The sequence below is a fragment of the Talpa occidentalis genome, unplaced genomic scaffold (genome assembly GCF_014898055.3).
Source record: "Talpa occidentalis isolate TD23 unplaced genomic scaffold, MPIMG_talOcc4v2.1 talOcc4.6, whole genome shotgun sequence".
Taxonomy (NCBI): domain Eukaryota; kingdom Metazoa; phylum Chordata; class Mammalia; order Eulipotyphla; family Talpidae; genus Talpa; species Talpa occidentalis.
In genome coordinates, this window is record NW_023604972.1 from 68686655 (window position 1) to 68710537 (window position 23883).

Genomic DNA, 23883 nt, shown 5'->3' on the forward strand with positions numbered 1-23883 from the left:
CTTTCAGTTTTTGCCATTGAGTTTAGTGTGGGCTGTGGATTTGCCATATATGTCTTTAATATTTTTTTAAAGATTTATTTATTTATGCATACAAGAGCTGGGTGCAGGTAAGAGATACAGAGGGTGAGAATATTGTCAAATGCTTTTTCTGTGCCTATTAGGAGAATCATATGATTTTTTTTTTATCTTTCTGTTGTTGATATGGCATATCATGATAATTGATTTGCTTATGTTCAACCATCCTTGCATCCCTGAAACAAACTTCACTTGATCATGATATGTTATTCTCTTAATTGCTAGATTTGATTTGTCAAGGTTTTGTTTAAGATTATTGCATCTATGTCCATCAGGGATATTGGTCTGCAGTTTTCTTTTCTTTGGATCTGCTTTCTATCTCCATAAATTTGTTGACTTTTCTCATCTACCTACTTTTTAATTCTGTTTCTTTCTTTCTTTCTTTTTTTTTTAAAGGTTAACAAAAATTTTATTTACAAGGGAAGGGGAATGAGGAAAAGTACAACTCAGGGAGAAAAGAGGGAGGTAAATTCTTAAGTGTGTCCTACCCGTTCTGCCGACCTGGAAGCCCAAAAGACCCGCTGAGACCAAACCTGCCTGGTCAAGAGCACAAGCTAAGTGTGCCCGACCCCACTGATATGGCTGGTTTTCAGCTTTTCTATTTCATCCCGATTCTGTCCTTAGAGGGTGCAAGTTTCTAAGTTTTCCTTTTCTTATGTGTTTTTCCATACTACCTTTTTATGATCCTTTTGTGTTTCTTTAATATCTATTGTAATTTCTCTTTCATTTCTGATTATATTCATTTGTGCCTTAACTCTCTTCTTTGTGAGTCTGGTAAAGATTTATTTTTTTTAGGGCCTCCCCTGGTGGCACAGCGGTTGAGCACTGGGTTGCGAGGCTGCCCGCAGCCTCTGCAGCGCCAGTTCGATCCCCAGCCATTGGTGAGGGTCCCACAAAAAAAAAAAAAAAAAAAAAAAAAGATTTATTTTTTTTACATTTTCAAAGTATCTGTTCTTAGTTTTATTGATCTTTTGGATTGTCTTTTTCATTACTTCTTCTCTAAGTTTTGTTTTTCTCTGTTTACTAACTCCTAGTTTTGCTTTTTCTTCTTTTTCTTGTTCCTTTAGGTATAATACTAGCTTTATTATTTGTGATTCTTGTTTCCTGAGGTAGGCCTGTATGGCTATAAAATTCCTCCTTAGTACTGCTCTTGCTGCCTCCTATAGTTTCTAACTCATGTCTTCATTTTTATTCATCTCCAGGTATATATATATTTTTTTCCAGGTATATATATATATTTTTTCCAAGTATATTTTTATGTCATCTCTGATTTCCTCAGTGACCTAGAAATCTATTCAGTTACGTATTGTTTATTCTTCACAAATTTGTGTTTTTTTTCCATCTTTCTTCTTTTGGTTGATTTCTACTTTTATACCTTTATGATCTGAAAATTCTTTTTTTTTTGAAGATTTATCTATTTATACAAGAACTGGGGTACAGGCCAGATGCGCAGGAGGGTGAGAGGATTCACCCGAGACAGAGCCGGGAACAGAACAGGCAGACTGATGAAATACACTGCTGAGGGGAGCAGCAGGCGAGATAGGAGAGGTATGCTTCTCCTTGTGGGATTCTCGCCTGCAGGCCAGGGATCAAACCAGCACTGCAGAGACTGCAGACAGCTTCACAGTGCTACGCTCAACTGCCTGTGCTACCAGGGGAGGCCCACGATCTGAAAATTCTTGACATGCTTTCAATCTTCATAAAGTTACTGAGATTTATTTTGTGTCACAACACATGGTCTATTCTTGAGAATATTCATTGGCAGTTTGAAAAAGAATGTTTATTCTGGGGTTCTGTGTGGAATGTTCTGTAATAGCTATTAAATCTGTTTCACCCAACTTGTCATTTATGGCTAGTGTTCCCTTGCTGATTTTTTGTCTGGATCATCTATTCTTTGCTGTCAGTGGTGTTAAGGTCTTTTTTTTTTTTTAAAGATTTATTTATTTATTTATTTATTTATATGCTTATAAATAAAACAATGTCTCTAACAATGTTATCATTTAAGTCTGTTAATATTTGTTTTCTAATTTTTGCTGGTACAATATTAGGTGCCATGTATATATATTTAAATAATTGTTTTATATTCTTGTTATAATGTTTCTGTTTCAGAAATAATGTCCCTCTTTCTCTCTTAATATCTGTATTGCTTAGAAGACTATTTTTTTTCTCATATAAGTATAAGGGTTCTTGTCTTTTAAAACTTTACATTGGCTTAGATTACGAGTGTCTGTCCCTTGATTTTGAGTCTATGTTTTTCTATAAATTAAGTGAATATTAGTTGAGTTTTGCTTTTTAATACATTGAGTTCTCTGTGCCTTTTGATTGGCAATTTTAGTTCATTTATATTCACAATGATTGATGATATGTGAGGGCTTGCTAGTGCTATTTTGTCATCAATTTGTTGGTTCACTTTTCATGTTGACTTTCTTTTCTTCAATTTTTGTAGGGATCTCCTTCCAACCTTTCTTTTAGGGGAATTCTAGTTTTGCAGACCCCTTCAGCATTTATTTGTCTGGAAAGGACCTTATTTACCCCTCATTTCTGAAAGAATTTCTTGCAGGTTATAGTATTCTTGGCTAGCAGTTTTTGGCTATGAGTATTTTGAGTATGTTATTCCATTCTCTCATTGCCTGCAGAGTTTCTATCAAGATGTCTGATGAAAACCTGATGAGAATACTTGGATAAGTTACCTGCTTTTTATCCCTAGTCACTTTCAGTTTTCCTTCTTTTTCTTGAACTCTTGATAGAGTCATTTCTGGCTAACTTGGTGTAGCTCTCATTGCATTTAGATAAGGTGTTCCTTTAGATTCATAGACCTTATAACTAGGTCCTTTTCCAGTTTCAAGAAGTTTTCTGGGGTCTCCCTGGTGGTGTAGTGGTTGAGCACTCAGCTTCGAAGCTGCCCACAACATCTGTAGCTGTGGTTTGATCCCCGGCTGCTGGCGAGGGTCCCACATGGTGCACAGACCTCTCCGGCTGTGCCTGCTGCTCCCATCAGCAGTGTATTTCCTGTCTGCCTGTTCTGTTCCTGCTCTGGCTCTGGTGAATCCTTTCACCCTCCTATGCTTCTGACTATACCCAGTTCTTGTATAAATCAATCAATCAATCAATCAATCAATCTTAAAAAAAAAAGTTTTCTGCTATTATTTATTTAAATAAATGTTTTGTACCACCGGGACCCCAAATATACTTATGTTGCCATTCCTAATAGACTCAAAAGGTTATCATAGTACTTCACTTTTTTTTTTTTTTACATCTCATTTTCCTCTCTTTTTCTACTTGAGTTCTTGGTGCATTTTCTTTGAGGTCACTGATTTGACCCTCTATTTGATTCTGCTTCCATAATTTTTTTGTGAGAGCCCTTGATCTCATTTATTGAGTGGTTTTCATTCTGAATTCTGCTATTTTCATATTTAAATGTTCAACTTCTACATTCTGTTTCAGTTTTATTTCTGAAATCACTAAATCTGAGTTTGTTGTCATTCTTTAATTAACTTGTCTGTGTTCTCTTGTACTACCTTACTTGATTTTCTAAAATTTCTTCTAGGGGCCTCCCTGGAGGCACAAGGGGTTGGGCACAGCACAGTGAAGCAATCCACAGGCTCTGTAGCACAAGTTTGATCCCCGGCTGGCCCCGGAGCAGCCCACATGGTGCAGTAGACCTCTCCTGTCTTGCCTGCTGCTCCCCTCAGCGGTGTATTTTATTCAATCCACCTGTTCTGCTCCCCACTCTGTTTCTGGTGAATCCTTTCACCCCCTGCACCTCTGGCCTATACCCCAGTTCTTGTATGCATGAATAAATAAACCACTAAAAAATAAAATTTCTTCTAACTTTGAGTTTCTTTACTATAACAATTTTGAATTCTTGATAGATGTAATTGGTCATGTCTGTGGTTGAATTCTGAGTTGTTATCTCCTTGTGATATTATATGCTCTTAAGGTCTTGAATTGTGATGTGTTATATTTTTTGTCTGTTTTTGATACTTTAAGAGTTTATTTTATTTTATATATTTTTTACATCATTTTTCATTTTTGCACAATGCATGCATTTTCATCTTGTTTATATTCCCCATGCAATTCCCACCTCCCTTATTTTGACCCTCATCCCTCCTCTCCTCCTCTCCCCCCCCATAGTGTGACTCTGATTTATAGTTGCTTGTTGATTTTGATATTACTTTATTATAATTAGTCTATTTCCTGGTCCCTTATTTAGGTTTTCTCAATTCCTGCCATGAGTGAGACCATTTGGTATTTTTGTTTTCCTTTCTGGCTTATTTCACTGAGCATGATGCCTTCCAGCTCCAACCATGTTGCTGCAAATTGCATGAGTTTATCTTTTTTGATTGTTGAGTAGTGTTCCATTGTGTATATGTACCACATCTTCTTGATCCAGTCATCTATTTTTGGGCATTTGTATTGTTTCCATAGCTTAGCTATTGTAAACAGTGCTGCTGTAAACATAGGGGTGCAGGTGCCATTTTGAATTAATGATTCTGTGTCCTTTGGGTAAATACTTAGGAATTGCTAGATTATATGGAAGCACCATCTTTAGCGGTTGAGGAATCTCCACACAACTTTCCACAGTGGTTGGACCAGTTTGCACTCCCACCGGCAGTGCAGGAGTGTTCCTTTTTTTCCCACATCCTCGTCAACATTGGTTGTAGCTAGTTTTTTTAATAGGTGACATTCTCACTGGTGTAACATGGTATCTAATTGTAGTTTTGATTTACATTTCCCTGAGTACAAGTGAAGCTGAACATTTTTTCATATGTCTGTTGGACATTTGCATTTCTTCTTTGGAGAAGTTCATTTTTAGCTCTTCTGTCCATTTTTTGACTGGATTATTTAATTTGTTTTTGTTAAGTCTCTTCATCTCCTTGTGGATTTTTGTGATCAGTCCTTTATCATTAGTGTTGTGTGCAAAAATGTTCTTCCAGTTGGTGGGGTGTCTGTTTTGGTCACTGTTTCTTTTGCTGTACAGAAGTTCTTTAACTTGATATAGTCCCAGCTGTTTATTTTTGTCTCAGCTGTCACTGCTTGGGGTGATAAGTCTTTAAAGATGTTGCTGAGTGCTTCACCTATATTTCCTTCTATATATTTTATGGTTTCAGGTCTTATGTCTAGTTGTTTCTTTTTTAAGATTTATTTATTTATTTATTTATACAAGAACTGGGGTACAGGCCATATGTACGAGAGGGTGAGAGGATTCACCAGAGACAGAGCGGGGAACAGAACAAGCAGACTGACGAAATACACTGCTGAGGGGAGTGGCAGGCACCACAGGAGAGGTCTGCCTCGCCATGTGGGACCCTTGCCGCCTCGCCAGGATTGAACTGGTGCTGCAGAGGCTGTGGACAACTTCATAGCGCTGCGCTCAACCGCCTGCACCACCAGGGGAGGCCCAATTATGTCTAGTTCTTTAATCCACTTTGTCTGGTTTTTGTGCATGGTGTGAGGTAGCAGTCAAGCATCATTATTTTGCATGTAGCAACCCAGTTTTCCCAGCACCATTTATTGAACAAACTTCCTTTGCTCCAGTGCATATTCTTTGCTCCTTTGTCAAAGATTAGTTAACCATAAATTTGTGGGTTTACCTCTAGATTTTCTATTTGGTTCCATTGGTCCATGTTTCTGTTCTTGTTCCAGTACCATGCAGTTTTGATTATTATGGCTTTGGAGTATAGTTTGAAATCTGGGAATGTGATGCCTCCATTTCCTTCTTTTTCTTTCAGGAGAGCTTTGGCTATATGGGGTTTTGGTGGCTCCATATGAATTTCATCAATATTTGCTTTATTTCTTTGAAGAATGTTATTGAAATTTTTATTGGAATAGCATTGAATCTGTAAATTGCTTTTGATAGGATGGCCATTTTGATAATGTTAATTCTTCCAATCCGTGAGCAGGGGATGTCTTTCCATTTCTTTGTATCTTCTTCTATTTCATTTTTTTTTTTTTGTGGGACCCTCGCTGGTGGCCGGGGATCGAACTGGCACTGCAGAGGCTGTGGGCAGCCTCACAACCCAGCGCTCAACTGCTGTGCCACCAAGAGAGGCTCTTCTTTCTTCTATTTCTTTTAACAGTGTTTTATAGTTTTCTTTGTATAGGTGTCTGGAGCCGTCCAGAGCATGCGCCGTGTTGCTTATGCATGCCATGAGTTAAGTTTCTCTTTACCATTTCACTTTCAGAGAACCACAGGTTTTTCCTGTAAATCACATGAGACTGGAAGGTATGGGGGGAGGAGCTACCAGGATATAAGAGGAGAACGCAGAAGAGAGGGGGAGAAGAAAAGAGATTTAAGAAGAGAACCACGAGAGAGGAGAGTGCTGCGAGAGGAGCAGAGAGAAGGCCAGGAACGTAAGAAAGACATGGAAAAGTTAGAGAAGGAAAAGGAAAAATAAAGAAGCATGCGCTAGCGTCAAGTTGTCTCAAGCCCCTCATTTCATCCTCAGCCCTTCTCTTTTTGTGCCTATGAATCCCACGGTTCGGGACATATAGGTCCTTTACCTCTTTTGTTAGGTTTATTCCCTAGTATTTTTTGTTTGTTTCAATAATAAAAGGGATGATTTTCTTGATTTCTTCTTCTTCAGATTTAATGTTTGTGTACAGGAAGGCTACTGATTTTTGTGTGTTTATTTTGTATCCTGCTACTTTACTGAACTTATTGATTAGTTTAATTAGTTTTTCTGTGGAGTTTTTGGGGTTCTCTATGCATATTATCATCTGCGAATAGTAATAGTTTGAATTCTTCCTTCCCTATTTGGATTCCTTGTGTCTTTTTCTTGTCTTATTGCTCTGGCTAGTACTTCCAATATTATATTCAACAGCAGTGGTAAGAGTGGACATCCTTGTCTTATTCCAGATCTTAATGTATTTAATTTCAGTTTTTCGCCATTGAGAATGATATTGGCTATGGGCTTGTCATATATTGCCTTTACGATGTTGAGTAATGTTCCTTGTATCAGAGAATTTCAAGGGTCTTTATCATAAATAGGTGTTGTACTTTGTGGAAAGCTTTCTCAGCATCTATTGATATTATCATCTCGTTTTTATATTTCTTTTTGTTGATGTATTGGATTATATTGATGGATTTCAAGTGTTGAACCATCCTTGTGTCCCTGGAATAAATCCTCCTTGGTCATGGTGAATTATGGATACATTGTTGGATTCTGATAGCTAAAATTTTATTGTGGATTTTTGCATCAGTGTTCATTAGAGATTGGCCTATAGTTTTCTTTTTTAGTGTTGTCCTTGTTCGGTTTTTGTATTAGTGTAATGTTGGCTTCATAGAACATGTTTGGTATTATCCCTATCTTCTCAATGTTTTGAAAGAGTTTGTGAAGGATAGGCACTAATTCATTTGTGAATTTTTGGTAGAATTCATTTGTAAATCCATCAGGCCCTGGGCTTTTGTTTTTGGGGAAGGTTTTGATTACCATTTCAATTTCACTGCTTGTAATTGGTCTGTTTATGTATTCTATTTCTTATTTATCTAGTTTTGGGTGATTGTTTAGTTGTTGGAATTTGTCCATGTCTTCTATGTTGTTGAGCTTGTTTGAAACAGTTTCTGATTACTCTTTTGATTTCTGCTGTGTCTGTTGTGATTTCTCCTCTTCCATTTGTGATCCTATTTATTTGTGCTTTCTCCCATTTTTCCTTTGTGAGCCAGGCTAGGGGTTTGTCTATTTTATTTATTTTTATAAAGAACCAACTTTTGGTTCATTGATCTTTTGGTTTGTTTATTTAGTTTCTATTTCATTTATTTCTGCTTTGATTTTTATTATTTCTTTTCTTCTACTGGTTTTAGTTTTTTTGTTTGTTTGTTTGTTTTTGTTGTTCTTTTTCTAGTTCTTTGAGATATGAGATTAGGTTGTTTTTTTGAATTCTTTCTTGTTTCTTGATGTGAGCCTGTATTGCTATATATTCTCCTTTTATTAATGCTTTTGCTGCATCCCATACTTTTAGGAAATTGGTGTCCTCACTGTCATTTAACTCAAAGTATTTTTAAATTTCTTCTTTGATCGCCTCATTAGTCCACTGGGCTTCTAGTAGTGTGGGTTTCAATCTCCATAAGTTAGGAGGGTTCCTTGCCTTCTTTTTATGGTTTATTACTAGTTTGATGCCTTCATAGTTAGAGAAGATGGTTGGTATGATTTCAGTCTTGGTGTATATGTTGGTGTTTGTCTTGTGTCCCAGTCTGTGATCGATCCTGGAGAATGATCTGTGTGCACTTGAGAAAAATGTGTACTCAGAATTTTTGGGGTTTAGTGTTCTATAGATGTTTGTTAAACCCATGAGCTCAATATCCTTATTTAGAGCTTTAGTGTCCTTACTTATTTTTTGCCTTGTTGATCTATCCATTGTTGATAGTGGTATGTTGAAGTCTCCTACTACACATGTGTTTTCTCCGATGTCTGTTTTCAAAGATGATAATAATTGTCTGATATATTTTGGTGCTCCATCATTTGGTGAATATATGTTAATGAGTGTTATTTCTTCTTGAAGTATTTTCCCCTTGATCATAATTTAGTGACCGTCTAGGTCTCTTTTTACCTTTTTGAGTTTGAAATCTGCTTTATCTGATATAATTATAGCTCTTCCTGCCTTCTTTTTCAGTCCATTTTCTTGTAGGACTGTTTTCCATCCTTTTACTTTCAGTCTGTTTTTATCTTTTGTAGTTAAATGTGTTTCCTGGAGACAGCAAAAGGTTGGGTTTTGTTTCTTTTTTTTTTTTTTTTTTAAAGATTTATTTATTTATTTATACAAGAACTGGGTACATTCAGAAGTGTGGGAGGGTGAGAGAATTCACCAGAGCCAGAGCGGGGAACAGAACAGGTAAACCGATGAAATACACTGCTGAGGGGAGCAGTAGGCACAGCAGGAGAGGTCTGTCACACCATGTGTGACCCTCGCTGGAGGCCGGGGATCGAACCGGCACTGCAGATGCTGTGGGCAGCTTCGCAGCCCAGCGCACAACCGCTGCGCCACCAGGGGACGCCCTTGGTTTTGTTTCTTAATCCAGCATGAGACTGTGTCTTTTTATTGAAGAGTTTAGTCCTTTTACATTTAGAGTTAATACTGATATTTTTGCATCTGTATTTGCCATTGTGTTTGTATTTCCTTAGATTTTATTTATTTATTCTTTTAATAATTTTTTTTGGCCTTCTTTCATTGTTATTCATCCTTCTGTTGGTTTTGGCTTTAGGACTCCTTGTAGCATTTTTTTGGAGTAGAGTTTTAGTCATAATGAAATTCCAGAGTTTCTGTTTGTCTGAGATAGTCCTTATTCCTTCTTCATAGAGGAAGGAAAGCATTGCGGGATAGAGTATTCTTGGTTGGCATTTGTTGTCTTGGAGGTTTTGGGTTTTTTTTAAGATTTTTTTATTTATACAAGAACTGGGTACAGTCAAAAGCACAGGAGTGTGAGAGAATTCACCAGAGCCAGAGTAGAGAACAGAACAGGCAGACTGATGAAGTACACTACTGATAGGAGGAGCAGGAGCGGCAGGAGAGGTCTTTGCACCATGTGGGACCCTTGCCAGTGGCTGTGGTTGGAACCAGTGCTGCAGAGGCTACAGGCAGCTTTGCAGCCCAGCGATCAACCACTGCGCGACCGGGAAGGCCCTGTCTTGGAGTCTGTTGACTATGTCCCTCCACTCTCTCCTTGCCTTTAGTGTTTCTTCAGAGAAGTCTGATGTCAGTCTGATTGGTTTTCCTTTGTATGTTATCTGTTTCTTTCCTCTTGTCAGTTTCATTATTTTTTCCTTGTCTTGGATTCTTGGAAGCTTTACTGCTATGAGTCTTGCTGTATTTTTCCTTTTACCATGGAAGTTTGGTGTTCTTGCTTCTTGTATGTCTATTTTCAGCTCCTTCTGAGTTCTCTTCAATTATTTCCTTAAATATTTTCTCTGTTCCTATGTCTCTCTCCTCTCCTTCTGGGATTCCTATAACTCATATTTCCTTTCATCATTGAGTGTGATAGTTCTTGAAGTCTTTCTTCATTCTTTGTCTTCATACTTCTCTTTCCTTTTCTATTTTGGTTCTTTTTATTTCTGTGTCCTCGAGAGTACTGATTCGTTCTTCCATGTCATCTACTCTGCTTTCACTGCTTTTCCCAGAGTTCTTTAGCTCCTCCATTAATCCTTTGATCTCCTGCATTTCTTTCACTTCCCTCTTTAGGGACTCGGTTTCATTCTTCTGATCACTGATTATTTTTCCCTATCATTGTTTTGCTTTATGACTTCTTTCAGTTTTTTAATCATGGCAATTTTAAATTCTCTATCTGGAAGGCTCAGAAGTTCTTCCAAGTCACTGTTGTTGCATTCTGGTGGGTGATTTTCTTTTTGTCTTGTGTTTTTTCCTTGAGGACTTGCTTGGTTGCTTGTAGTTTTTCTTTTCCCTGCTGCTTGTTTTCTAATTTGTCCTATGAGTTGGGACACTGTGTCACTGGTACTGGCTGACTTCTTTATGGTGTGCTCTTTCTGGGTTGTCAGAAACTGGTGGTCTAGTTGAGTCAAAAACTATTATGCTGGAAGTCCAGTAGGGTAGTGGTATTATGAATATGTTAGTGGTCGCTGTCACAGGAAATCTCCTCCTTCTGTATTTGTTTAATTTCAGAGGTGGATCTTATGGTCCCACAGACTGCCCTGGCCGTGGCTGGATCCCCCCACTGGGCTCCAAATGGCTGGATTCCCCTCTGGGCTGGTAGCCAGATGGGGCCTGTCTTGTGGTGGCTTTTCCGCTCACCTCTGGCTAAGGGGACAGCCCTTTCCCAGTTCCACACAGTCTAGGTGGTTTCTGGACGCAATGGTACCCGTTCTAAAAATTTTATGAGTTTTTTTTAGTTAAGCTTTTTATTTTTTTTTAACTTAAGATAGTCTTGTGCTTTTCTTTTCTTTTTTTAATATTTTACTTTTCTTGACTTCTGCAAGTATTGACACTTGATTTTTCAGTGTTATGTCAACAGGGTGATTGAGGGATCTGGAGTGAACCACTGATATCTCACACACGGTTGGCAGGGAACAGTTTTGTGTTTGTAACACCCCTGATATTCCTTCCTTTTAGGTCCAGATCTGAGCCCTGGAAGTCAGTCTGCTTGTCAGTGCACTTACTATAAGGACAATTCCATTCCCAAGAGTTGGGGACAGGATGGGTAATCCAGTGCACCTTATTTGCAATTTCCTTACTAGGAACCTACTCTAGGTGGACCAATCTAGTTCTTCCATATTAGCTTTACCTGGATCAAAGATGTGTGTCTCCAGAATGTTTCTGTTTTCCTCTCTTCCGGTTACTGGTTTAGTCTCACACCAAGTAGTTTTTGTGTTCTGCCTCATACTACAGCCTCAAGGTGTTTTTCTTCATCTACCTGATAAAATATGTATTTATTTTCTTTCTGTTTACACTAGACCAATAATTCAAAGATTAATTTTGTAACATCTGGGGTAATAAATAAAAGATTATGTGATCACCAAAAAATGGAGGATAGGATGGAATGGTATAACAACAAAACATATTTCTCCCAAAAAGGCACAAAATGAGAACATTTTTATTATATTCAAAACAGAAAAGATAGACTTTTTATAAAGAACATATTATCAATAGGAACAGTAGAATTGAACTGTAAATCAAAACCATAATCATAACAACATCTCCATAGATGTGTATATTAAATAATAAACTTCAATAACCCAAGGTTCAAAATAGAAATAATTCTTGAACTTGTAAACTATTTTGAACTGAATGACAATTATAATATTCCTTATCAGAAGTTCAGGATATGCCTAAAATTATGAGTTGAGTTATGTTTATTGTGTTAAAATAATAGATTAGCAAATATAAACACTACAAGTGAATTATAAGAAATATAGTTTAGGGCCTCCCTGGTAGTGCAAGGGGTTGAGCACCGCACTATGAGGTGGTCTGCAGCCTCTGCAGCATGAGTTTGATCCCCGGCTGGCCAGGGAGCTACCCACATGGCACAGCATGTCTCGCCCACTGCTGTGTATTTCAGTCAGTCTGCCTGTTCTGTTCTCCACTCTGTCTCTGGTGAATCCTCTCACGCCCCCGCATCTCTGGCCTGTGTCCCAGCTCTTGTACGCATAATAGGTAAATCTTTAAAAAAAAAGAAATATAGTTTAATAATTTTAGAAAAACAACAATGCATTCAATATTAGTAGAAGGAAATACAGAACTAATATCAAAAATTAAAGAAACTGAGAAGACAATTGGCATCAAGAGAATAAAAATCGTTGTTTAAAAAACAAAATTCATATGCATGCTAGATTACAAAGGAAATAAAGGCAAAAATAAGAAGAATCAGAATAAAGGCAAGATCAGGACAGAGTCTAAGGACATGAAATTATCACAAAGAGATAGTGTGGGCAACTTTATTAAATACCTTTAATATATATCTCTGAATAATATAAAGAGTGTTATAAGCCAATGTTACAGCAGTGAAAAATAAAATGCAATTGATGGACAAATATACCCTTTTAATATACCAAAATTGATGCAAGGAAAATTACTGTCTAGAAGGGTGTGTGTGTGTGTGTGTGTGTGTGTGTATGTGTGTATACATGTGTGTATGAAAATTATCCACAGCCAAAGACCTTTCCATAAATATCCATGACCTAATGGCTTCACTTTTGAATTCTACAAAAATTTTAAGAAATTTATCATTTCAATACTATAAAATATTTCCAAAGAATAGAAAAGAGAGATAATTGCTTTGCAATTTATTCTATAAGTCCAACATAACTTGCACACAAATCCTTACATTACTATAGAGTACTATAAAAAAGGTATTATTATAAAACTAAAAATTATGGGACAATCATACCCATGAGTATGCATGTACAATTTGTTTTTTTTCCAGGAACACAATGTTGACTCAACATAAATTTTTCACCTTTCAAAAAGTTTAACAAGGTCTTATTTATTTTTTATTTTATATATTTTACATCATTTATCATTTTTGTACAATGTATGCAGAAACTACTAATTATAATAAAGTAAAAAATTAAAATCAACAGGCAACTATAAACAAGGCCTTATTTAAAGTTTAAATTTCCTCATCTTTGAAATCAACAACATAATAATACACTAATTGTATATTAATGAGGATTAAACAATCAATATATATGTATACTACTTAGGACATCATACAGTAAATGCCCCAAAAATTAAAACTGTCAATTTTTTAAATTATAACTATGAAAGAAACAACATTAACATTAAACAATATAGCAGACTAAAATCTCATTTAAGTAGCTCTCAATCTGAAAAATTCCTATGCAAAAAAGCAAGCACTCCAAAACTTAAGAAACTTAACATGACTATTTATTTAGCCTACAGTTCCACAGTTGAGCTATTTGAGCTGTATACAAGTAGGATGGCCCATTTGCACTTAGCATTCTATAATAAATCTGTAATAAATTCAGTAATAAATCTGTAAAGATTTATTTATGCATACAAGAACTGGGTACAGGTCAGAGGTGTGGGGAGTGAGAGGATTCACCAGAGTGAGAGTGAGGAGCAGAACAGGTGGATTGACCAAAATATACTGCTGAGGGGAGCAGCGGATGAGTCAGGAGAGGCCTGTCGTGCCATGTGGGTATCTCCCTGGCCAGGAATTGAACTTGTCCTGCAGTGGCTGAGGGTAGCTTTGTAGGTTGCATCTTAACCCCTTGCACCACCAGGGAGACCCTAGTGTAGGGTTTTTTTAAATATACTTTTTCAGAGTCATAAGATGATTTTAACTCCATTTATTTCTCCTTACACAAAATTCTTGATGATTTGACTTTGTGTGTGTATTTGTATGTAAATGTGTATGTTTACAGACATCCATATAATTTTATTGCTTTTCACACTTGATATAATTTGCCTTTATCCACATATTTAGGTGTTTCCTTTCTCTTCCTTCTGATATTTTTTACTTTCTTTAGGAGATTTTATTTCTTCAGTCTGAAGAAAATCTTTTCACATGTTTTAAATGAGCATCTGCTGGTGGCTAATTCTGTCAATTTTCCCTTACTTGAAAATGTTTTTATTCAATTTAATTTTGAAGGATAGCTTTATTGACTGAGATTTTATTGACATATTGGTATATTGAATCATATAGATATGATGCAAATATAAGTGTCTAATCAATATTCTGTTTATTTTTCTCTTAGCCAATGCTTTTTTCTTACATTATTTTTGAAGTTGTAATAAAGAATATTTTTAGTTTATTATTAACTGATGTATTTTTTATATCAAATGGCATATTGACATGTCTGTACCTGACTTCAGGAGTAATATTTCCTCAACTAATTCCCTTAAATATTACTCACCTAGTTATTCAGAAGGCCAAGATGATTAACTCTTATGCAATTCTTAGTTTTTCTCTGTCTTTCCTGTTGTTTAACTCTTTTTGTTACTCCTATGTGATCTTTTAATTTTCTTAAATTCCTCAGCCAAATTTTTTTCCTTTCTTGCCCAGTTTTTCTAAGTAACATAATACTCATTTATTTTGGACATTAAAGACTTCCTATGAGGGAGTTTGTCATTGTACTGAAGAATAACTTAAGCAACTAAACATTATATACCTAAGTAGGAAAAAGCAAAATGATTTCAAAAGAATGACCACACTTGGTATAAAAGTATAATGTGTTAGAACAAATATTCTGAATTAATTAAAGTGTGTTTTCTTGTCGGGGATAAAATAAATATTTTCTATATATTATTTAGAGATGTAATTAATTTTCCAGTAAAACATGAGCCAAGGTTTCCTTTTCTTTTCTCTCATGTTGCTATTATGGCAATATTTATTTACTATAATTACACCAGAAAGGTTAGTTACTATTCCTAAATATACTCATTTTCATGAAAAATTTATGTATTCTCAAATTCAGTTGGATCAGCTTAGTTATTGGCATATGATACCTCTTGGACAACATGTTTTAGTGAATTAAGAAGCTAGAGCCTTTCTTTTACAAGTTGTAAAAACAGTCCTTAGGGCTACTTTATGTTCAGTGTGAATAAAGAATATCTACTAAAAATCTACAAAGTCTTGTGCCTCAGGCGCTTTGATATAAAGTAAAATGTACATTCCCGTTATTTCAGTTAATACAAAAATGCTTATGAGTATAAAGCCCAACCTTTGTTCCCTTTCCTTACACTTTGCTTTCTGAATCTTTCCTCAGGTAAAGTATTTGTCACATTTCTAACAAGTGAAACATAGTCTTCTTAATAACTACAGTAAATTTTAGTGGGAAGGGTTTACTCATAATGATTGAAATACTTGAATGTTTATGGAAATGAGTAGACAGCGCTTTTATTTTCTACTTTAAAAAAATAATAAAGGAACTCTACTGCACTGCTGGTGGGAGTGCAAACTGGTCCAACCACGATGGAGTGCTGTGTGGAGATTTCTGGACCTACTAAATATAGAGCTTCCATATGATCCAGCAATTCCACTCCTAGGTATTTACCCAAATGACACAGAAACAGTAATTCCAAAGGGCACCTGCACCCCTATGTTTATAGCAGCACTATTTACAATAGCTTAGCTATGGAAACAATCCAAATGCCCAAAAATAGATGACTGGATCAAGAAGATGTGGTACATATATACCATGGAATATTACTCAGCATTCAAAAAAGATAAACACATGCAATTTGCAGCAACATGGATGGCGCTGGAAGGGATCATGCTCAGCGAAATGAGCCAGAAAGAAAAAGAAAAATACCGGATGGTCTCACTCATAGCAGGAATCTAGAAAACTTAAATAAGGGACCAGGAAAAAGACTAATCAATACAAAGTAAAAATCAAAATCAACAAGCAACTGTAAACCAGAGACACACTACAGGGGGTGGGAGGGAGGGGTGTGGAAAGGAGGATTAGAGTCAAAATAAGGGGGGGGTGCAATTGTATGGGGAATATAACCATAATGAAAATGCATACATTGTGCAAAGATGAAAAATGATGTAAGAATTATATAAAATGAAATATTTTTGAAAATAAAAAATAATATGCAATTCATATAGTAAACTATTGAATTCACTGAATAAAATTTTATACTTAATATCTCTCTATATAGCTCTGTTAAATCTGTTGCTTAAGGCATTAAGTAGTCTTGCATTCTATCATTTACAATTATTGTTGGATCTGTTTGTGAAATTTAGTGCTTAAGGAATTAGAGGCGAGCTGAGTTATTTAATAGCATATTTGAACAGAAAAAAAGTTCTGAAAAAATTCCTAAATATGAGCCTTCATCTGACAAATTCAAAATAAACCCAACTGTTGCCTCTGTTTTGGGTGAGAAATCAGAACTGTCACATACTCACAGTGACATAATAAACAAAATGTTAATTGATATGCTTTGTTTGAAATACTCCCAGGGAGACTTGCAATGAACAAGGTTTTCTGTATAGGCAATTCAGCAGCATATGTTGGCAAATCTAATAAAAGTCATCAAGAATAATGCTTTCTGCCATCTGGTATATGACCTAAATTATCACAAAGAAATATGTACAGCTAAAATGAATATGTGACTTTATTTGGAGTTCCTTTGTCTTATCAGGTAAAAAAAGGTGGTTAACATTATACTGTGATTTTTTTTTTTAAGATTTATTTATTTATACAAGCACTGGGTGCAGTCAGAAGTGCGGGAGGGTGAGAGAATTCATCAGAGCCAGAGTGGGGAGCAGAGCAGGCAGAAGGACCGAAGTACACTGCTGAGGGAGCAGCGGGCGGCAGGAGAGGTCTGCATACCATGTGGGACCTCGCATGCGGCCAGGGATCAAACTGGCGCTGCAGAGGCTAAAGGCAGCTTTGCAGCCCAGCGCTCAACCACTGTGCCACCAGGGGAGGCCCTATTGTGTGATCTTTTAAAATTTGTTTTATATACCTCATATACCTCTTATATATACCTCTTACATACTCTATAATACAGCTAATTAGAAAAAGATAGCACTATTTGTTGCTATTTATTCAGTTCCTAACTCTCTTTTCTCCAAAGACAGCTCTTCTTTTGACATAAGTGTGAACTTTGAGTTTGTAAAGGAATGTATTTTATTATACTTATTTATCCATTTATTTATTTATTGTTATAACTATAACATTAATTTTATAACATGATATTATTCAATAATATAGGATGCCAACTCTTTCGGTGTATGTTACCATACCACAGTCACCACCAAATTACCCATATTCCTCTAAGATAGTCCATTATACCGTCCTCTCCTCTCTCCTTCCTCCTCTCCCATCCCCCTCTTCATCTGGTAGTCTTTGTATTAGATAGATTTCTGGTTTGATATTGTCTGACTCTGTTTTTTTTTTTTTTTATATTCCACATGTGAGTGAAATCATCCTATGTCTGTCTTTTTTTCTGACTTATTTCACTTAGCATAATTCTTTCCAGTTCCATCCATGTTGTTGCAAATAACAAGAGTTCACCTTTTTCATAGCTGAATAGTGTGTATAACATTGTGTACATCAAACACAAACATACACACACACACACAGTACTTCTAAATCCACTCATTTGTTCTTTATGGTAAATAGTGCTGCAATCAATATGTGAATAGATAAATACCTTTGAATTAATATTTTACATTCTCTAGATAAATACCTAGGAGTGGAATTGCTGGATCCTATGGTATAACTATTTTTAATATTTTGAGACACCTTCAAACTGTTTCCCATAAAGGCTGGTCCAGTCTACATTCCCATTAACAGTACACAAGGGTTCCTTTTTTTCCCCACACCTTCACAAATACTTGTTGTTTCTGGCCTTTTAGAGATAAGCTGTTCTCTTAGGTATGAATATTTCTTATTTTGTTTCTGACTTGCATTGACCATCTATATATCTTCTTTGGAGAGGTGTCTATTTAGGTCTTTTGTCTATTTTTTGTTGATTTTTAAGAGTTCTTTGTAGATCTTGGATATTAGCCTCCTTTTGGATGTATGATGTGCACATATTTTCTCCCATTCAGTAGGATTTATTTTTGTTTCAATGATAGTTTCTTTTCTTGTGCAGAGGCTTTTTAGTTTGATGCGGTCCCATTTGTTTACTTTTGCTGCTGTTTGCTGTTTCCATAAGAGTCAAGTCTCCAAATATATCACTGAGGCCAATATTATGGATTTTTTTTGTTTAATTTTTCTCCTATATATTACATGATTTAAGGTCTAACATCTAGGTATTTAATTATTTTGCATGTGGCTGTGCAATTTTCCCAACATTTGTTGTAAAGGCTTTCCTTTCTCCAATATGTATTCTTCATTCCTTATCATAGATTAATGGTCCATATAATTCTGGGTTAATTTCTGGGCCCCCAATTTTATTCCATTGCTATGTGTGTTCAATTGTTATTAAAATGTCTTACTGTTTTGATTACTATAGCTTTTTAGCACAGTCCTTTTAAATAGTTATCATCAAAATTCCAATCAGTTATACTGCTTTAAATGAACAAAAACATTTGTGGGGTTTACACAAGGAGTCAGGCACTATGATGAGCATCTTTTATATTAATTCATCAAATCCCCATAAGACTCCTACACTCTTTATCACCCTTACCAATAGGGGATCTGAGTCTAAATAGGATTTAAATAAGCAGCTCTGGTTGATGCACAATGACAGAGTTTGACCCACAGCCTCTACTATTTCCACTGTCATGCATTCTTCAAAATTAAGTGTGAAAAATTAACTTCTATTGAAGAATTTTTGTGCTTGAAAATATATTCACTCTTTTGTATTTAATCTTTATAATACCCTGTAAAAGGGAGTGTAATTGTTATTTCATTTTATGTAAAGGAAACATGTTCAGAGATGTTATTTGGCACAAGATCACACAACTAGTTAGTTGGAAAATGGTATTCTTATCTATTTCTTTTTATGGTCTACTAAAATCAGTTCTTCTTAAATTTTAATGTGCACATAGGAATAAGATATACAGTTCTGTAGTTATGCATGCTCTCGGATAAGGAAAATCATGTTGATCTAAGAACCGTAGTTTTAGTACCAATGAGTTACTCATGCTGTCCTCTGCAGTGAGATTTTACAACTCCTGCAGGAAGTAGTATTTTGAGATTACCAACGAAGCAATTATACTCCAATATTGAAGTTTTTTTTTTTTTTAAAGATTTATTTATTTTTATACAAGAACCAGGGTATTGGCTAGATGCACGGGAGGGTGAGAGGGTTCACTGGAGACAGAGCGGGGAACAGAACAGGCAGACTGATGAAACACACTGCTGAGGAGAGCAGCGGGTAAGACAGGAGAGGTCTGCTTCACCATGTGGGATTCTCGCTAGCCGGCACAGATCGAACCCGTGCTGCAGAGGCCGCGGACAGCTTCCCAGTGCAGCGCTCAACCACCTGCACCACCAGGAAGCCCTCGAATATTGAAGTTTTAAGAAAAAAGTATATTTTCTGAAACAGTTCAATATATCTAGCTTTAAGATTCTTTTTTTTTTAAATAGAGGCATGTTATTTATTTATTTATTTGTTTGTTTATACATGCACTGGGTACAGTCAGAAGCGCGGGAGGGTGAGAGAATTCACCAGAGCCAGAGCGGGGAGCAGAGCAGGCAGAAGGACTGAAGTACACTGCTGAGGGGAGCAGCGGGCGGCAGGAGAGGTCTGCACGCCACGTGGGACCCTCCTCCAGTGGCCGGGGAGCAGCTGGGGATTGAACCTGCGCCGCAGAGGCCGCGGGCAGCTTCACAAACCAGCGCTCAACCGCTGCGCCACCGGGGAGGCCCTAGCTTTAAGATTCTTAGGGACATGTGGAAACCAGAAAGAGAGAGAGCAAGAAAAGAAAGAGAATATGCTGCAAACTGCTTCAATGGCTTAAATCTTGTTTTTTTTCTTTTATTTGCTCATATTGAGGGAAATGTGAATTATCTTACATACTTCTTACTACTTGTGTCTTTGCTATATTTCTTTAATTTTTGGTGGATAATTCAGAACTCTGGAGTTTTTTTTTTTTTTTTTTTTTTTTAATTTTCTTTTGTAGTAACTATCATTAATCCCCGGGGAATTTCATTGCACTGACTTACCTATTTTCCTGCCAACCTACATTTATGTTGGTTTTTACCATCTTTGTGCCTTTTACAAAAGCAAAAGGGTTAGCATCTGCCCCTGTATGTGTAAGAAAAATATTCAAGAATATCACTTTATTCTAATACTAATTCAATAAAATTAACATATTCAAGATGGCCAAATTTTAACAGTGCAGTAGTGAAAATCCCGAATTTTAAAGCCTACATGGATATTGCTAAAAATAGGGACACCTGATGGAAATAGAAATGATTAAAGATGGAGTTTGAGGTTATGTTCATTGGTAGGCTAAGGAAATTGAAAAAATTGGAATCTGTTGTAAGAAAAGTGATTATTTGGTAAGTATACTTCCAAGAAGTATAGGCTTATTTATGTATGCTGGACATTTGATTATCTGAATTGTAATATTAGATTGGTGACTATAAGAGAAGAAAGAAGACTCTTCTATAAAGGAGATGTCTATAGACATAATCCTGATCCTATTGGATACATTTGTTAATGTAAAAGTGAAATATAAGAAAACTATTTTCAGTACAACAGAGATTAGATGGTCTTCTCTGGGTTGGTGATGTGAGGAGTTCATAAATATAGGAGAGTCTGATACAGTTAACCTCCTTAATGTCTGTTAAACAAATCATTCTTTGTTGTCTAAGTTAACACTCAAAAAAAATCTGAGATTTGTTGTTATTATCTCCATATCACAAACAAAAATCTATATGGACTTAAAATAAACACAAAACACAGACCTGGAGAAGTTAACAAAGTTTCTCAAGTTTTCATTATTAACTAGAAAATGGAGAATGCAGGTCTGATTTTAGTTCTTTATAACTGCATTGTTCATCTTCTTTCCTGGTTACTTCTTACAGGAAAATAAATTTTAAAAAAATTATAGGTAGGTTAAATATGCATTCGACCTATGTTTATTTTTTTAAGATTTATTTGTTTATTTATTTATACAAGCACTGGTTACAGTCAGAAGCACGGGAGGGTGAGAGAATAGTGGGGAACAGAACAGGCGGACAGATGAAGTACACTGCTGAGGGGAGCAGAGGGTGTGGCAGGAGAGGTCTGCGCGCCATGTGGGACCCTTGACGGCAGCCGGGCATCGAACTGGCACTGCAGAGGCTGCGGGCAGCTTCGCAGCCCAGCGCTCAACCACTGCGCCACCAGGGGAGCCCCCTGACCTATGTTGAAACAGAATTAACTTTCATAAAAGTTTAATGCCTCAAACAACAGTGAGGGAGGATATTTATGAGGGTTTTCAACCAGAGAACCACTCGAAAGATGCAGGAATGCCTGATTTTGCTTCTTGATTAAACTGGCATCTAGATCTACAGCATATTCAGATTGGGGTAGAAGAAATCAAGGAGTAGCCATGAGATGAGATGGAAATGGCATCAAACTTCTATCATTTTACTACCTTTGAAAACAATGTATTTTGCCAGAAATTGTTATGAGAAAACATTATTTTTGTTTATTCATTTACTCATATATTTATTCATTCTTTATTCTCTTTGTAAGCTTATAGTAACATAAATTTGTAAAGTTCTTTATACTGGTTTCCCCCACTTTTCTGAAGCAACACATTCTCATAAAACCTTTTATTAAGCTCAAATGGCATAAATCAAATAGCATTTATCACTAGTAGATATGAAACATTGAACCACTTTTGCGCATTCCCAGGCCAAAAAAAAAAAAATAGCAAATCATGCCATAACATGTAAGATTTAAAGATACACTAACATATATAAAATGCAGGAATGTTATGATATGTACATATGTACATATGTATATGTGTATACAGCATACATAAAGCAGTTCATAGGAAAGAGCTTGGTGGTGCCATTGTCACTGCTTGAGGTGTGAATTTCCTTTAGAGTGACTGTTACAACATAAATATACTGATGCTACTTTTGCTTTCTGTCATTAAATGAAAATCCTATTCCAATTCATTTTTTATAGTCATTTTAGATGAAGGATGAAATACACAAGTTGATATGTTGCACGGGGAGAAACTAAATATTGAATGGTTTGATTTTTCTGTAATTAAAGGGAAGTCTGAATGCAGAATGTAGAAATAGACATATGGGCTGTGCCTATCTTTTTACTTGGTTAGAGTCTAGCTGGTCATGGTTGGAAGTAGGTCTTCACCTCACACTCCCATTAAAATTCATTTACTGTTCTCTTTGCTTTGGAATTGTCTGTATCCATGGCAGATAATTCCTCTTATTTATATTTCTTGGGAGTTTCTTAATTTATATTTCTTGAGAGTGAAGTTTGTTTCTTTTATTCATTATTTTTTGTAATTACTAACATAAATCTTTTATAAAAGCAAATTGGTGTAAAACAAACTTTCAAAAAGTATAGAATATCTACATTGTTGATTTTAAAATATATTTTCTTATGACTTTTTTTGCAGTTTTTTCAATATTATTTTGTCTAGATAATGCAACAGTCAATCTTTGAACAGTAATGTCATTGAGCCAGTCTTTTTTTTTTTATGTTTCTATTTATTTATTTATTTGTTTGTTTGTTTTGTTTATACATGCACTAGGTATAGTCAGAAGCACTGGAGGGTGAGAGAATTCACCAGAGACAGAGCGGGGAGCAGAGCAGGCAAAAGGACCAAAGTACACTGCTGAGGGAAGCAGCGGGCGGCAGGAGAGGTCTGCGCGCCATGTGGGACCCTCCTCCGGTGGCCGGGGAGCAGCCGGGGATCGAACCGGTGCCGCAGAGGCCGCGGGCAGCTTCCCAACCCAGCGCTCAACCGCTGCGCCACCGGGGAGGCCCCATTGAGCCAGTCTTGATCTTGGAATCCTAAATAGGTTATGTTAGATGTTCATATGCAGAAAATATTTTCTATTCCTTCATTTTTCACCGTAGGATTAATATGCACATAAAACGAATACTGAGTGACTGATGAACTGCATAAAGTTAGAGACTATTGAATAAAAATATAAAAACTTAAACAAAATGAGGCACCATCCAGTTTTTTCATGAGAGAGCTCCTAATATGAACCTATTGTGAACATTATAAAAAGTTAAACAATTATATTTTGAAGCTTATATCTTCATTTATTATTAACAATTCCAACCAAGGAACATAGTCAACTAAATCTAAATCCTAGGACACCTAAATACAAAGCCCTTATTTTTACTTAACACAAGTCTGAAGAAATGTTCTAATGATTTCAAGGAATGTGCATAAGACATAAAATCCTGATTTAATAAATATGTACTGCATGTTACTTAAACTGACTGCTTATGTTCCTACTAAACAAATATATAAATTTTAATGAAATTCTTATGAGGGAAGTATACCATGTTTAAATTATATCAACTTTTTGAAATTTCAAGACTGGTTTCATTTGTGCTTAGTTTATTTCATTGAAAATTGTTATGATTTTAAAAATATTATGGGAAATACATTTTTTTTCTTATAAATGTTGTTTTGTGGGCCTCCCCTGGTGGTGCAGGTGGTTGAGCTCAGTGCTGTGAAGCTGTCCACAGCCTCTGCAGTGCTGGTTAGACCCCAGCCGGCAGGTGAGGGTCCACATGGCACAGCAGACCTCTCCTGTTGTGCCCGCTGCTCCCCTTAGCAGTGTATTTCGTCAGTCTGCCTGTTCTATTCCCTGCTCTGTCTCTGGTGAATCCTCTCACCCTCGGCACATCTGGCCTATACCCCGGTTCTTGTATAAATAAATAAATAAATCTTTAAAAAATTAAACAAATAAAATTTCAAAGGAAAATGCACCATAGACTATC

The 23883-nt window shown here is 36.1% G+C and overlaps 1 protein-coding gene across 8 annotated transcripts in view; it reads left to right on the plus strand.

Annotated features, from left to right (window-relative positions):
• Window positions 1-23883, plus strand: part of TMEM232 (transmembrane protein 232) — a 249512-nt gene that overhangs the window by 125003 nt on the left and 100626 nt on the right. The window lies entirely within an intron of this gene.